The following is a 16,142-nucleotide window of genomic DNA, read 5'->3' as shown; positions in this document are numbered from 1 at the left end:
AATATGACATGTAGCCTATTCAGAGGGTTTAATATGACATGTAGCCTATTCAGAGTGTTTAATATGACATGTAGCCTATTCAGAGTGTTTAATATGACATGTAGCCTATTCAGAGGGTTATTATACTGTTTAATATGACATGTAGCCTATTCAGAGGGTTTAATATGACATGTAGCCTATTCAGAGTGTTTAATATGACATGTAGCCTATTCAGTGTTTATATACTGTTTAATATGACATGTAGCCTATTCAGGGGGTTTAATATGACATGTAGCCTATTCAGAGTGTTTAATATGACATGTAGCGTTTAATATGACATGTAACCTATTCAGAGGGTTTAATATGACATGTAGCCTATTTAGTGTGTTTAATATGACATGTAGCGTATTCAGTGTGTTTAATATGACATGTAGCCTATTCAGTGTTTATATGCTATTTAATATGACATGTAGCCTATTCAGTGTGTTCAATATGACATGTAACCTATTCAGAGTGTTTAAGATGACATGTAGCCTATTCAGAGGGTTTAATATGACATGTAGCCTATTCAGTGTGTTTAATATGACATGTAGCCTATTCAGTGTGTTCAATATGACATGTAACCTATTCAGAGTGTTTAAGATGACATGTAGCCTATTCAGAGGGTTTAATATGACATGTAGCTTAGTCAGTGTTTATATACTGTTTAATATGACATGTAGCCTATTCAGAGGGTTTAATATGACATGTAGCCTATTCAGAGTGTTTAATATGACATGTAGCCTATTCAGAGTTTTTAATATGACATGTAGCCTATTCAGTGTGTTTAATATGACATGTAGCCTATTCAGTGTGTTTAATATGACATGTAGTCTATTCAGAGTGTTTAATATGACATGTAGCCTAGTCAGAGTGTTTAATATGACATGTAGCCTACTCAGTGTTTATATGCTATTTAATATGACATGTAGCCTATTCAGTGTGTTTAATATGACATGTAGCCTATTCAGAGGGTTTAATATGACATGTAGCCTATTCAGAGGGTTTAATATGACATGTAGCCTATTCAGAGGGTTTAATATGACATGTAGCCTATTCAGAGGGTTTAATATGACATGTAGCCTATTCAGAGGGTTTAATATGACATGTAGCCTATTCAGAGTGTTTAAATATGGCATGTAGCCTATTCAGAGGGTTTAATATGACATGTAGTCTATTCAGAGTGTTTAATATGACATGTAGCCTATTCAGTGTGTTTAATATGACATGTAGCCTACTCAGTGTTTATATGCTATTTCATATGACATGTAGTCTATTCAGAGTGTTGATATGACATGTAGCCTACTCAGTGTTTATATGCTATTTAATATGACATGTAGCCTATTCAGTGTGTTTAATATGACATGTAGCCTATTCAGAGGGTTTATATGCTGTTTAATATGACATGTAGCCTATTCAGTGTTTATATGCTGTTTAATATGACATGGAGCCTATTCAGTGTGTTTAATATGACATGTAGCCTATTCAGAGGGTTTAATATGACATGTAGCCTATTCAGAGGGTTTAATATGACATGTAGCCTATTCAGAGGGTTTAATATGACATGTAGCCTATTCAGAGGGTTAAATAACATGTAGCCTATTCAGAGTGTTTAATATGACATGTAGCCTATTCAGAGGGTTTAATATGACGTGTAGCCTATTCAGAGGGTTTAATATGACATGTAGCCTATTCAGTGTTTATATGCTATTTAATATGACATGTAGCCTATTCAGTGTATTTAATATGACATGTAGCCTATTCAGAGGGTTTAATATGACATGTAGCCTATTCAGAGGGTTTAATATGACATGTAGCCTATTCAGTGTTTATATGCTGTTTAATATGACATGTAGCCTATTCAGAGGGTTTAATATGACATGTAGCCTATTCAGTGTTTATATGCTGTTTAATATGACATGTAGCCTGTTCAGAGTGTTTATATTCTATTTAATATGACATGTAGTCTATTCAGAATGTTTATATACTGTTTAATATGACATGTAGCCTATTCAGAGGGTTTAATATAACATGTAGCCTATTCAGAGGGTTTAATATGACATGTAGCCTATTCAGAGGGTTTAATATGACATGTAGCCTATTCAGAGGGTTTAATATGACATGTAGCCTATTCAGAGGGTTTAATATGACATGTAGCCTATTCAGAGGGTTTAATATGACATGTAGCCTATTCAGAGTGTTTAATATGACATGTAGCCTATTCAGAGTGTTTAATATGACATGTAGCCTATTCAGAGTGTTTAATATGACATGTAGCCTATTCAGTGTTTATATGCTATTTCATATGACATGTAGCCTATTCAGTGTGTTTAATATGACATGTAGTCTATTCAGAGTGTTTAATATGACATGTAGCCTACTCAGTGTTTATATGCTATTTAATATGACATGTAGCCTATTCAGTGTGTTTAATATGACATGTAGTCTATTCAGAGTGTTTAATATGACATGTAGCCCATTCAGAGTGTTTATATGCTATTTAATATGACATGTAGCCCATTCAGAGTGTTTAATATGACATGTAGCCCATTCAGAGTGTTTAATATGACATGTAGCCTATTCAGAGTGTTTAATATGACATGTAGCCCATTCAGAGTGTTTAATATGACATGTAGCCTATTCAGAGTGTTTATATGCTATTTAATATGACATGTAGCCTATTCAGAGTGTTAATATGACATGTAGTCTATTCAGAGTGTTTATATGACATGTAGTCTATTCAGAGTGTTTAATATGACATGTAGCCTATTCAGAGGGTTATTATACTGTTTAATATGACATGTAGCCTATTCAGAGGGTTTAATATGACATGTAGCCTATTCAGAGTGTTTAATATGACATGTAGCCTATTCAGTGTGTTTATATGCTGTTTAATGTGACATGTAGCCTATTTAGAGTGTTTAATATGACATGTAGCCCATTCAGAGTGTTTATATGCTATTTAATATGACATGTAGCCCATTCAGAGTGTTTAATATGACATGTAGCCTATTCAGAGTGTTTATATGCTATTTCATATGACATGTAGCCTATTCAGAGTGTTTAATATGACATGTAGCCTATTCAGAGTGTTAATATGACATGTAGCCCATTCAGAGTGTTTAATATGACACATAGCCTATTCAGAGTGTTTAATATGACATGTAGCCTATTCAGAGTGTTTAATATGACATGTAGCCTATTCAGTGTTTATATGCTATTTCATATGACATGTAGCCTATTCAGAGTGGTTAATATGACATGTAGCCTATTCAGAGTGGTAATATGACATGTAGCCTACTCAGTGTTTATATGCTATTTAATATGACATGTAGCCTATTCAGAGTCTTAATATGACATGTAGTCTATTCAGAGTGTTTAATATGACATGTAGCCCATTCAGAGTGTTTATATGCTATTTAATATGACATGTAGCCCATTCAGAGTGTTTAATATTGCATGTAGCCTATTCAGAGTGTTTAATATGACATGTAGCCTATTCAGAGTGTTAATATGACATGTAGCCCATTCAGAGTGTTTAATATGACATGTAGTCTATTCAGAGTGTTTAATATGACATGTAGCCCATTCAGAGTGTTTATATGCTATTTAATATGACATGTAGCCCATTCAGAGTGTTAATATGACATGTAGCCTATTCAGAGGGTTAATATGACATGTAGCCTATTCAGAGGGTTTAATATGACATGTAGCCTATTCAGAGTGTTATTATACTGTTTAATATGACATGTAGCCTATTCAGGGGGTTTAATATGACATGTAGCCTATTCAGAGTGTTTAATATGACATGTAGCCTATTCAGTGTTTATATACTGTTTAATATGACATGTAACCTATTCAGAGGGTTATTATACTGTTTAATATGACATGTAGCCTATTCAGAGTGTTTAATATGACATGTAGCGTATTCAGTGTGTTTAATATGACATGTAGCCTATTCAGTGTTTATATGCTATTTAATATGACATGTAGCCTATTCAGTGTGTTCAATATGACATGTAACCTATTCAGAGTGTTTAAGATGACATGTAGCCTATTCAGAGGGTTTAATATGACATGTAGCTTAGTCAGTGTGTTTAATATGACATGTAGCCTATTCAGTGTTTATATGCTGTTTAATATGACATGTAGCCTATTCAGAGTGTTTAATATGACATGTAGCCTATTCAGAGGGTTTAATATGACATGTAGCTTAGTCAGTGTTTATATACTGTTTAATATGACATGTAGCCTATTCAGAGGGTTTAATATGACATGTAGCCTATTCAGAGTGTTTAATATGACATGTAGCCTATTCTAATATGACATGAGCCTATTTTAGTTTTTAATATGACATGTAGCCTATTCAGTGTGTTTAATATGACATGTAGCCTATTCAGTGTGTTTAATATGACATGTAGTCTATTCAGAGTGTTTAATATGACATGTAGCCTATTCAGTGTGTTTAATATGACATGTAGCCTACTCAGTGTTTATATGCTATTTCATATGACATGTAGTCTATTCAGAGTGTTGATATGACATGTAGCCTACTCAGTGTTTATATGCTATTTAATATGACATGTAGCCTATTCAGTGTGTTTAATATGACATGTAGCCTATTCAGAGGGTTTAATATGACATGTAGCCTATTCAGAGGGTTTAATATGACATGTAGCCTATTCAGTGTTTATATGCTGTTTAATATGACATGTAGCCTATTCAGAGGGTTTAATATGACATGTAGCCTATTCAGAGTGTTTAATATGACATGTAGTCTATTCAGAGGGTTTAATATGACATGTAGCCTATTCAGTGTGTTTAATATGACATGTAGCCTACTCAGTGTTTATATGCTATTTCATATGACATGTAGTCTATTCAGAGTGTTGATATGACATGTAGCCTACTCAGTGTTTATATGCTATTTAATATGACATGTAGCCTATTCAGTGTGTTTAATATGACATGTAGTCTATTCAGAGTGTTGATATGACATGTAGCCTATGTTTATATGCTATTTAATATGACATGTAGCCTATTCAGTGTGTTTAATATGACATGTAGTCTATTCAGAGCGTTTAATATGACATGTAGCCTACTCAGTGTTTATATGCTATTTAATATGACATGTAGCCTATTCAGTGTGTTTAATATGACATGTAGCATATTCAGAGGGTTTAATATGACATGTAGCCTATTCAGAGGGTTTAATATGACATGTAGCCTATTCAGAGTGTTTAATATGACATGTAGCCTATTCAGAGGGTTAAATAACATGTAGCCTATTCAGAGTGTTTAATATGACATGTAGCCTATTCAGAGGGTTTAATATGACGTGTAGCCTATTCAGAGGGTTTAATATGACATGTAGCCTATTCAGTGTGTTTAATATGACATGTAGCATATTCAGAGGGTTTAATATGACATGTAGCCTATTCAGAGTGTTTAATATGACATGTAGCCTATTCAGAGGGTTTAATATGACATGTAGCCTATTCAGTGTTTATATGCTGTTTAATATGACATGTAGCCTGTTCAGAGTGTTTATATTCTATTTAATATGACATGTAGTCTATTCAGAATGTTTATATACTGTTTAATATGACATGTAGCCTATTCAGAGGGTTTAATATAACATGTAGCCTATTCAGAGGGTTTAATATGACATGTAGCCTATTCAGAGGGTTTAATATGACATGTAGCCTATTCAGAGCGTTTAGTATGGCATGTAGCCTATTCAGAGCGTTTAATATGACATGTAGCCTATTCAGAGGGTTTAATATAACATGTAGCCTATTCAGAGGGTTTAATATGACATGTAGCCTATTCAGAGGGTTTAATATGACATGTAGCCTATTCAGAGGGTTTAATATGACATGTAGCCTATTCAGAGTGTTTAATATGACATGTAGCCTATTCAGAGTGTTTAACATGACATGTAGCCTATTCAGTGTTTATATGCTATTTCATATGATATGTAGCCTATTCAGTGTGTTTAATATGACATGTAGCCTATTCAGAGTGTTTAATATGACATGTAGCCTATTCAGAGTGTTTAACATGACATGTAGCCTATTCAGTGTTTATATGCTGTTTAATATGACATGTAGCCTGTTCAGAGGGCTTACATACTATTTAATACGACATGTAGCCTATTCAGAGTGTTTATATTCTATTTAATATGACATGAATCGCTCCAAGGTGGCATAGCAGTTCAGACGTCTTTTGTCCTCGTCTTGTCGTGTCCTGTATATATATATATTTACAACTTTTTTCACATACATTTTATTTTTATTTTTCATCAACTCATCTTCAAAACACTCTCCTGCAACCCGCCTCACCAATTTATATTTATAAAAAAGTATTATTTACCTCAAATCTGTAATCCTCCAAGAAGCTAGCCAGAAACTCCAAGAAGCTAGCCAGAAGCTAATCGGTAGCTAGTTCAGAAGCTAATCCAGAAGCTAATCAGAAGCTAGTTTAGAAGCTAGTTAGCTTCTTTACTGGCAAATCGTTAGTATTCAGCTAACCACGGTTTGTGGTCATCAGCTATCCTTTAGCTCGAAAATCTATCGCCAGTTTTGTACGGCGCAGCGCGGCTCGGAACGGAACGGAACATACCGGACCAATTTTTCTCTCCATGTCCCTGGATTTCGACTGCTCTCTGGACATTCATACCCGGATCTCACAGCTAGCTAGCTGCTATCCATGTGACTATCGGCCTTCGTCGATTCCGGAGCAAACATCAATTATTCCGGAGCTAGCCAGCTCCGTCAATCACTCCTGAGTTCCATCAATCACTCCTGGGCTGCAGTCACCTATCCGGACCCATTTTACTGCCTACGCGGAGCCCCACCGGGCCTTCACAACTGGACTGCCGACGTTATCTACCCGAAGGAGTTATCCGGCTGGCTCCTCCGTCGCGACGTTACCTGAACGCCCATCTGCGGCCTGCTAACCGTTAGCTGTCTTACCGGCTGCTATCTGAATAGACAATCGGACAATTTATTTATTTTTATTATGTTTTCTTCTTGGGCCTCTATAACTATATCTATTGTTTTTATTTTTGTTGTTGTTGTGTGATTTGGATTAATCCCCTCTACCACACGGAACCCCACTAATCTACTGACGGAACGCAAGAGGTGGCTAACAACAGACCTCCATCCTATGCTAGCTTGCTACCGATGGCCTGGCTAGCTGTCTAAATCGCCGTGACCCCCAACCAACCTTTCCACTCACTGGACCCTTTTGATCACTCGACTAAGCATGCCTCTCCTTAATGTCAATATGTCTTGTCCATTGCTGTTCTGGTTAGTGTTTATTGGCTTATTTCACTGTAGAGCCTCTAGTCCTGCTCACTATACCTTATCCAACCTATTAGTTCCACCACCCATACATGCAATGACATCTCCTGGTTTCAATGATGTTTCTAGAGACAATATCTCTCTCTTCATCACTCAATACCTAGGTTTACCTCCACTGTATTCACATACTACCATACCTTTGTCTGTACATTATACCTTGATGCTATTTTACCGCCCCCAGAAACCTCCTTTTACTCTATGTTCCAGACGTTCTAGACGACCAATTCTCATAGCTTTTAGCCGTACCCTTATTCTACTCCTCCTATGTTCCTCTGGCGATGTAGAGGTGAATCCAGGCCCTGCAGTGCCTAGCTCCACTCCTATTCCCCAGGCGCTCTCTTTTGACGACTTCTGTAACCGTAATAGCCTTGGTTTCATGCATGTTAACATTAGAAGCCTCCTCCCTAAGTTTGTTTTATTCACTGCTTTAGCACACTCTGCCAACCCGGATGTTCTAGCTGTGTCTGAATCCTGGCTTAGGAAGACCACCAAAAATTCAGAAATTTTAATTCCAAACTACAACATTTTCAGACAAGATAGAACTGCCAAAGGGGGCGGTGTTGCAATCTACTGCAAAGATAGCCTGCAGAGTTCTGTCCTACTATCCAGGTCTGTACCCAAACAATTTGAACTTCTACTTTTAAAAATCCACCTCTCTAAAAACAAGTCTCTCACCGTTGCCGCCTGCTATAGACCACCCTCTGCCCCCAGCTGTGCTCTGGACACCATATGTGAACTGATTGCCCCCCATCTATCTTCAGAGTTCGTGCTGCTAGGCGACCTAAACTGGAACATGCTTAACACCCCAGCCATCCTACAATCTAAACTTGATGCCCTCAATCTCACACAAATTATCAATGAACCTACCAGGTACCTCCCCAAAGCCTTAAACATGGGCACCCTCATAGATATCATCCTAACCAACTTCCCCTCTAAATACACATCTGCTGTCTTCAACCAAGATCTCAGCGATCACTGCCTCATTGCCTGCATCTGTAATGGGTCAGCGGTCAAACGACCTCCACTCATCACTGTAAAACGCTCCCTGAAACACTTCTGCGAGCAGGCCTTTCTAATCGACCTGGCGGGGTATCCTGGAAGGATATTGATCTCATCCCGTCAGTAGAGGATGCCTGGATATTTTTTAAAAATGCCTTCCTAACCATCTTAAATAAACATGCCCCATTCAAGAAATTTAGAACCAGGAACAGATATAGCCCTTGGTTCTCCCCAGACCTGACAGCCCTTAACCAACACAAACATCCTATGGCGTTCTGCATTAGCATCGAACAGCCCCCGTGATATGCAGCTGTTCAGGGAAGCTAGAAACCATTATACACAGGCAGTTAGAAAAGCCAAGGCTAGCTTTTTCAAGCAGAAATTTGCTTCCTGCAACACTAACTCAAAAAGTTCTGGGACACTGTAAAGTCCATGGAGAATAAGAACACCTCCTCCCAGCTGCCCACTGCACTGAAGATAGGAAACACTGTCACCACTGATAAATCCACCATAATTGAGAATTTCAATAAGCATTTTTCTACGGCTGGCCATGCTTTCCACCTGGCTACTCCTACCCCGGTCAACAGCACTGCACCCCCAACAGCAACTCGCCCAAGCCTTCCCCATTTCTCCTTCTCCCAAATCCATTCAGCTGATGTTCTGAAAGAGCTGCAAAATCTGGACCCCTACAAATCAGCCGGGCTAGACAATCTGGACCCTTTCTTTCTAAAATTATCTGCCGAAATTGTTGCCACTCCTATTACTAGCCTGTTCAACCTCTCTTTCGTGTCGTCTGAGATTCCCAAAGATTGGAAAGCAGCTGCGGTCATCCCCCTCTTTCAAAGGGGGACACTCTTGACCTAAACTGCTACAGATCTATATCTATCCTACCGTGCCTTTCTAAGGTCTTCGAAAGCCAAGTCAACAAACAGATTACCGACCATTTCGAATCTCACCATACCTTCTCTGCTATGCAATCTGGTTTCAGAGCTGGTCATGGGTGCACCTCAGCCACGCTCAAGGTCCTAAACGATATCTTAACCGCCATCGATAAGAAACATTACTGTGCAGCCGTATTCATTGATCTGGCCAAGGCTTTCGACTCTGTCAATCACCACATCCTCATCGGCAGACTCGACAGCCTTGGTTTCTCAAATGATTGCCTCGCCTGGTTCACCAACTACTTCTCTGATAGAGTTCAGTGTGTCAAATCGGAGGGTCTGCTGTCCGGACCTCTGGCAGTCTCTATGGGGGTGCCACAGGGTTCAATTCTTGGACCGACTCTCTTCTCTGTATACATCAATGAGGTCGCTCTTGCTGCTGGTGAGTCTCTGATCCACCTCTACGCAGACGACACCATTCTGTATACTTCCGGCCCTTCTTTGGACACTGTGTTAACAACCCTCCAGGCAAGCTTCAATGCCATACAACTCTCCTTCCGTGGCCTCCAATTGCTCTTAAATACAAGTAAAACTAAATGCATGCTCTTCAACCGATCGCTACCTGCACCTAACCGCCTGTCCAACATCACTACTCTGGACGGCTCTGACTTAGAATACGTGGACAACTACAAATACTTAGGTGTCTGGTTAGACTGTAAACTCTCCTTCCAGACCCATATCAAACATCTCCAATCCAAAGTTAAATCTAGAATTGGCTTCCTATTTCGCAACAAAGCATCCTTCACTCATGCTGCCAAACATACCCTTGTAAAACTGACCATCCTACCAATCCTCGACTTTGGCGATGTCATTTACATAATAGCCTCCAATACCCTACTCAACAAATTGGATGCAGTCTATCACAGTGCAATCCGTTTTGTCACCAAAGCCCCATATACTACCCACCATTGCGACCTGTACGCTCTCGTTGGCTGGCCCTCGCTTCATACTCGTCGCCAAACCCACTGGCTCCATGTCATCTACAAGACCCTGCTAGGTAAAGTCCCCCTTATCTCAGCTCGCTGGTCACCATAGCATCTCCCACCTGTAGCACACGCTCCAGCAGGTATATCTCTCTAGTCACCCCCAAAACCAATTCTTTCTTTGGCCGCCTCTCCTTCCAGTTCTCTGCTGCCAATGACTGGAACGAACTACAAAAATCTCTGAAACTGGAAACACTTATCTCCCTCACTAGCATTAAGCACCAACTGTCAGAGCAGCTCACAGATTACTGCACCTGTACATAGCCCACCTATAATTTAGCCCAAACAACTACCTCTTTCCCAACTGTATTTAATTTTAATTTATTTATTTATTTTGCTCCTTTGCACCCCATTATTTTTATTTCTACTTTGCACATTCTTCCATTGCAAAACTACCATTCCAGTGTTTTACTTGCTATATTGTATTTACTTTGCCACCATGGCCTTTTTTGCCTTTACCTCCCTTCTCACCTCATTTGCTCACATTGTATATAGACTTGTTTATACTGTATTATTGACTGTATGTTTGTTTTACTCCATGTGTAACTCTGTGTCGTTGTATCTGTCGAACTGCTTTGCTTTATCTTGGCCAGGTCGCAATTGTAAATGAGAACTTGTACTCAACTTGCCTACCTGGTTAAATAAAGGTAAAATAAATAAATAAATAAATGTAGTCTATTCAGAGTGTTTATATACTGTTTAATATGACATGTAGCCTATTCAGGGGGTTTAATATGACATGTAGCCTATTCAGAGCGTTTAATATGACATGTAGCCCATTCAGTGTTTATATACTGTTTAATATGACATGTAGCCTATTCAGAGGGTTTAATATGACATGTAGTCTATTCAGAGCGTTTATATGCTGTTTAATATGACATGTAGCCTATTCAGTGTTTATATGCTGTTTAATATGACATGTAGCCTATTCAGAGGGTTTAATATGACATGTAGCCTATTCAGAGTGTTTATATTCTATTTAATATGACATGTAGCCTATTCAGAGTGTTTATATTCTATTTAATATGACATGTAGTCTATTCAGAGGGTTTAATATGACATGTAGCCTATTCAGAGGGTTTAATATGACATGTATCCTATTCAGAGTGTTTATATTCTATTTAATATGACATGTAGCCTATTCAGAGGGTTTAATATGACATGTAGCCTATTCAGAGGGTTTAATATGACATGTAGCCTATTCAGAGGGTTTAATATGACATGTAGCCTATTCATAGGGTTTAATATGACATGTAGCCTATTCATAGGGTTTAATATGACATGTAGCCTATTCAGAGTGTTTATATTCTATTTAATATGACATGTAGCCTATTCAGAGGGTTTAATATGACATGTAGCCTATTCAGAGTGTTTAATATGACATGTAGCCTATTCAGAGGGTTTAATATGACATGTAGCCTATTCAGAGGGTTTAATATGACATGTAGCCTATTCAGAGGGTTTATATTTATGAAAATACTTTTTTCATTTAAATCATATGGTTTGGTTTCAATAATTAAAAATCAAATGATAGGTCCAGGTAGTCATAACAATAGATGGGTGTTGGTTAAATTGTGTTTTAATGCGTGGTAATTAGTTTATTTTCCCTTGTGAGCGAGGAGCGGTTTGGTTTTTAGTGGAGCGGTTGGAAAGCATGTGGAGCGGCTGAGTGGGATTTCCGACCACTCAACTCCATACTCACATACTCTGATGGGAACCATGTGCCACCACATTACACTGAATCTAGAAACGCGCACACACACACTATTCAAAACTGTTTATTTTCTCGTCTTTGCAGTGGGTCGAGCAGCAGCATGATCGCAATCGACAACAAGATAGAGCAAGCCATGGTAGGTCTCTGTTGTGTTTTTCAAAAAAGAAGCCTGAAACCTTGAATAAAGAATGTTGACATCTAGTGGAAGCCATAGGAATTGCAATCTGGGAGACGGAGTTACATAGAAACAATAGGTTTCCATAATAAAAAAGAAATAATTCTGGTCGGATTTTCGCCTTGCATATCAATTCTGTTATAGTCCCAGACATTATTTTAACAGTTACCGGCCGTGATTGGGAGTCCCATAGTGCGGCACACAATTGGCCCAGTGTCGTCCGGGTTTGGACATTGTAGGCCGTCATTGAAAATAAGAATTTGTTCTTAATTTAACTGACTTATACGCTGATTGGACAAAACATTAGGAACACCTGCTCTTTCCATGAGACTGACCAGGTGAATCCAGGTGAAAACTATGATCCCTTATTGATGTCACTTGTTAAATCCACTTCAATCAGTGTAGATGAAGGGGAGGAGACAGGTTAAAGAAGGATTTTTAAGCCTTGAGACAATTGAAACAAGGATTGTGTGTGTGTGCCAATCAGAAGGTGAATTGGCAAGACAAAATATTAAAGTGCCTTTGAATGGGGTATGGTAGTAGGTGCCAGGCACACCGGTATGTGGCAAGAACTGCAACAGTTTCCCGGTTGAATCAAAAATGGTCCACCATCCAAAGGACAGGCAGCCAACTTGACAACTGTGGGAAGCATTGGAGTCAACATGGGCCAGCATCCCTGTTGAATGCTTTCGCCCCCTTTAGAGACCATGTCCAAGTAACAGTATAGCTTTCGTCCCTCTCCTCACGCCTACCTGGGCTCGAACCAGGGACCCTCTGCACAAATCTACAACTGCCTCCCACGAAGCATCGTTACCCATCGCTCCACAGAAGCCGTGGCCCTTGCAGAGCGTCACCGATTGAAACGCTATTAGCGCGCACTCCGCTAACTAGCTAGCCATTTCACACCGGTTACACCCAGACAAATTGAGGCTGTTCTGAGAGCAAAAGGGGGTGGAACTCAATATTAGGAAGGAGTTCTTAGTGTTTTGTCCACTCAGTGTAGATTGTTTTCTATATTTCAGGACCTTGTAAAGACCCACCTGATGCTGGCGGTCAGAGAGGAAGTGGAGTTGCTATGGGAACAGATTAAAGAACTATCAGAAAGGAACGCCCAGCTGGAGAGAGAGAACTATATCCTGAGAACTCTGAGAGACAGAGACTGACACAGCAACAAAATGTTACACTCCTCTCATGATCGTTGTTTAAATTAGTAATACCTGTAACATGACTGATGAATGATTCTGTCTAACGGCAGAAAACAATAATAAATAACTGTGACTAAAGAGTACCTGGATACCTAGAGCACAGACACACACGGCGTTGTCGGGGGTAATCAGCAGAGCTGGGTCGGAATGTGGATTGGAGCGCTAAGAGGATGGGAAGGATCAAACAGTCAGGGATCAGCACACAACACCTCTATATACACCACACCTCTATATACACCTCTATACACACCACACCTCTATATACACCTCTATACACACCACACCTCTATATACACCTCTATACACACCACACCTCTATATACACCTCAATACACACCACACCTCTATATACACCTCTATACACACCACACCTCTATATACACCTCTATACACACCACACCTCTATATACACCTATATACACACCACACCTCTACACACACCTCTATATACACCTATATACACACCACACCTCTATATACACCTATATACATCTCTATACACACCACACCTCTATATACACCTCTATACACACCAAACCTCTATATTCACCTCTATACACACCACACCTCTATATACACCTATATACATCTCTACACACACCTCTATACACACCACACCTCTATATACACCTCTATACGCACCTCTATACACACCACACCTCTATATACACCTCTATACACACCACACCTCTATATACACACCATACCTCTATATACACCTATATATACATCTCTATACACACACCTCTATATACACCACACCTCTATATACACCTCTATACACACACCTCTATATACACCACACCTCTATATACACCACACCTCTATATACACCTCTATACACACCACACCTCTATATACTCCTCTATACACACCACACCTCTATATACACCTATATACACACCACACCTCTACACACACATCTATATACACCACACCTCTATATACACCTATATACATCTCTATACACACCACACCTCTATATAAACCTCTATACACACCTCTATACACACCACACCTCTATATACACACCACACCTCTATATACACCTATATACACCTCTATATACACCACACCTCTATATACACCTCTATACGCACCTCTATACACACCACACCTCTATATACACCTCTATACACATCACACCTCTATATGCACCTCTATACACACCACAACTCTATATACACCTATATACATCTCTATACACACACCTCTATATACACCACACCTCTATATACACCTCTATATACAGCTCTATACACACACCTCTATACACACACCTCTATACACACTACACCTCTATATACACCACACCTCTATATACACCACACCTATATTCACACACCTCTATATACACCACACCTCTATACACACACCACACCTCTATATACACACACCTATATATACCTCTATACACACCACACCTCTATATACACCTCTATACACACCACACCTCTATATACACCTCTATACACACCACACCTCTATATACAAATCTATACGCACACCTCTATATACACACACCTCTATATACACCTATATATACCTCTATACACACCACACCTTTATATACACCTCTATACACACCACACATCTATATACACCTCTATACACACCACACCTCTATACACACCACAGCTCTATATACACCTCTATACACACCACATCTCTATATACACCTCTACACACCACACCTCTCTATACACACCACAAGTCTATACACACCACAGCTCAATATACACCTCCATACACACCACACCTCTATACACACACCTCTATATACACCACACCTCCATATACCCCTCTATACACACCACACCTCTATACACCTCTATACACTCCACACCTCTATATACACCACACCTCTATATACACCTATATACACACACCTCTATATACACCACCGCTCTATACACACCACACCTCTATATACACCTCTATACACACCACACCTCTATATACACCTCTACACACCACACCTCTATATACACCTCTACACACCACACCTCTATACACACCACACCTCTATATACAACTCTATACACACCACACCTCTATTTACACCTCTATACACACCACACCTCTATTTACACCTCTATACACACCACACCTCTATATACACCTCTACACACCACACCTCTATATACACCTCTACACACCACACCTCTCTATACACACCACACCTCTATACACACCACAGCTCTATACACACCTCTATACACACCACACCTCTATATACACCTATATACGCACACCTCTATATACACCACTGCTCTATACACACCACACCTCTATACACACCACACCTCTATATACCCCTCTATACACACCACACCTCTATATACACATCTATACACACCACACCTCCATACACACCACACCTCTATATACACCTCTATACACCTATATACACACACCTCTATATACACCACTGCTCTATACACACCACACCTCTATACACACCACACCTCTATATACCCCTCTATACACACCACACCTCTATATACCCCTCTATACACACCACACCTCTATATACACCTCTATACACACCACACATCTATATACACCACACCTCTATATACAACTCTATACACACCACATCTCTATTTACATCTCTATACACACCACATCTCTATATACACCTCTACACACCACACCTCTATATACACCTCTACACACCACACCTCTCTATACACACCACACCTCTATACACACCTCTATATACACCACACCTCTATAC

The 16,142-nt window shown here is 39.2% G+C and overlaps 1 protein-coding gene across 1 annotated transcript in view; it reads left to right on the top strand.

The window, feature by feature from the left end:
* The window catches only part of LOC121844893 (TSC22 domain family protein 4-like), a 69,815-nt gene extending 56,332 nt beyond the window's left edge, over positions 1–13,483 (top strand). The window contains exons 4-5 of the mRNA XM_042315363.1: positions 12,107–12,158; positions 13,220–13,483. The gene's annotated coding sequence lies outside the window, so the exon portion shown is untranslated. The remainder of the gene's footprint in view (positions 1–12,106; positions 12,159–13,219) is intronic.
* Positions 13,484–16,142: the final 2,659 nt, after the last annotated feature.

This window comes from Oncorhynchus tshawytscha, unplaced genomic scaffold (genome assembly GCF_018296145.1).
Source record: "Oncorhynchus tshawytscha isolate Ot180627B unplaced genomic scaffold, Otsh_v2.0 Un_contig_8471_pilon_pilon, whole genome shotgun sequence".
Lineage (NCBI taxonomy): Eukaryota > Metazoa > Chordata > Actinopteri > Salmoniformes > Salmonidae > Oncorhynchus > Oncorhynchus tshawytscha.
This window is presented reverse-complemented; position numbering and strand designations above follow the sequence as displayed.